The sequence below is a fragment of the Rattus rattus genome, chromosome 7 (assembly GCF_011064425.1).
Source record: "Rattus rattus isolate New Zealand chromosome 7, Rrattus_CSIRO_v1, whole genome shotgun sequence".
In the NCBI taxonomy this organism is placed as follows: domain Eukaryota; kingdom Metazoa; phylum Chordata; class Mammalia; order Rodentia; family Muridae; genus Rattus; species Rattus rattus.
Window position 1 is genome coordinate 72,217,700 of NC_046160.1, and position 2,390 is coordinate 72,220,089.

General features: G+C 41.7%; 1 pseudogene; it reads left to right on the forward strand.

The window, feature by feature from the left end:
• The window catches only part of LOC116906279, a 557-nt pseudogene extending 174 nt beyond the window's left edge, over window positions 1-383 (forward strand).
• The last annotated feature ends 2,007 nt before the right edge of the window (window positions 384-2,390 follow it).

A 2,390-nucleotide genomic window follows, 5' to 3' on the forward strand; every position in this document is an offset into this window, starting at 1 on the left:
CCAACAGGATGGTACATTGGGTAGAGCGAATGTTTCCTGCCAATATCGCTCATTTGATGTATATCCTGGAAGACTCTATTGTGGAGTCACAGAATCACATAATCACAGTCACGTGAGACTTCACACACACCCAGCTGACGGTGTGCAGGAACGATGTGTTCCCTGTGTGAGCTCTTGACAATAGCCGCTGACCCGAAGCCCACAGGAAGCCTCAGGCTCCTCCAGCTTACGGGGCATCTCCCGAGCTGTGCAGGAATTTGGTCTGCCCATTTCAAAAGCAATGTGGCCAGACAATGAAGAGTTTCGAGTACATCTTGGCAAAGCTACAAGGCGGGACTCTTTCCAGTAAACTTCTTGAGACAGCAAAGGAAGCCAAAAAATGAAGGAATGAACCTGTTGGGTGTGGAGGAGGGCCTGACGGACAAGGCTGACATCAAGCAGCCTCAGCACCAATACCAGTTTGTGGAACCCACTGGCCAGGGCAACTCACTGCACGCTCCCGTTTTCCCATTACACTTTATTACTAAACGCCCACTTCCAGCCCTTTCTGCTGCCTGAACGCAGGGTTGGAGCAGGAGATCTGTTCGCCATCTGTAGTGTACCAGGTTCAGTGTCCACTCTGATCCTAGCCTCACCCATTGGGCAGCTGGTGACAGGTGCAGAAGGCTGTAGTGACTTTCCCAAGGTCACAAGCAGTACACAGAGCTCCTTGCTTTAATCTCTGATATGTCCCAAGTACGTAGAACAATATTTAGCTCATAGCATGTTTCTCCAGGAAAATTTAGAAAATCATATAGATCATGCTCACTAGGTGGTGAAATCACCAAGCACCACCATGGAGGTCTTTTGCACTGACGAAGGCGGAGAGGTTCTGCTGACATGTTCCCAGCATCTGCCTGAGTTTACTAGATTGTTTCCTGCATATCCCTGAACGTTACTGGACACCATTACCCTTACTCAAAACAAAGCAAGTAGGCAATGCTTTGGCAACCTCTGGCCAGCCTCATCCTATGTATGTATCATTGGTGTGGATATCAGTGAGACACACACCAACATTTGTATTGTTGTGAGTGTCCTGAGGCCAACTTGGAAACTTTCTCTCTATTTAATATGCTCAGTGAACAGATGTCTGAGTCCTGTAAGAGGTCAGACAGTGTAGAAAAGGAAGAACTGAATAAAGAGGGGATGAGTGGGGAATGTGGAGGTGAGGGAACACCCTTATAGAAGAAGGGGAGGAGGATGGGATAGGGGACTTATGGCTGAGAAACCAGGAAAGGGGATAACATTTGAAATGTAATAAAACAATGTTCAATTAAAAAAAGAAAAAAGAAACTGAAAGAAAAAAAGAGGAGATGAGTGGTCCAGGCAGAAGTCACCTGTCCCTGTGTCATTAGGAGGACCTTTGCCTCCACCCTCTCAGCCATGTACAGCCAACCGAGTCTCACCTCTCTTAATCCTAATCCATTCCATCACAGAAGCACTACTCATAATTTTAAATGGTAGTTTATAATTCAGCCCAAATTACTAATCTTGAAAAAATTAATCCCTTGTTTATTTTCAAGAAAAAAAGTGACAACTTTTTATTATATGGTGACTAGGTAAGTGACTGCCAGTGTACCAATACCAGATGTTCTCATGGAAAATGCATTTTTACAAACATTCGTTAGTGGAGTTGGTAGTATAAATGTCAGATAAATACAGTATAAATGGCAGTCAACAGGCCTATTGGGCTGGACTAAGGGCTTTATGGTTAAGAGCAGTTGATGCTCTTGCAGAAGACCTGGGTTTGGTTCCCAGCAGCCACATGTTAGCTCACAATTGTCTGTAACAGACACACACACACACACACACACACACACACACACACACACACAAATAAATCTACAAGTTTTTAAAAAGAGCAATGGTATTGCTATGACCTTTAAGATAAATTAGATTTTGTTTCACTTTGAAATTTCTCTTTAAAGTCTCTAGAATCTTCTGATTAAAGTGCCCAAGTTAATACATTTTTTTTCATTGAAATATATGTTCTGGCCTTTTGATGCTTTTGCAACAAAACAAAACCGTGTCTTTTGCATAGTATAATTCTTTGGAGTGTTTACTGAACTAATATATCTTGAGATAAAATGAAAACATAGCTAAGCACTAGATTTGGTTGACTGGAACAATTATATTTACAGTATCATAATATAGGATTGCTGAAATTGCATGTTGGAGGAGGCAATCATTTATTTATAAACATTGTAAACACAAAATACTTCAGAGGTTTAAACAGTTAACGCAAGAAAAATACTGACAGTTCATAACACTAAAAATCAACTGTTTCTGATAGAAGGTGTCTTAAATAGCAAACTAAGATGAATTCCCTTACAACTTTTGGCATCTATATA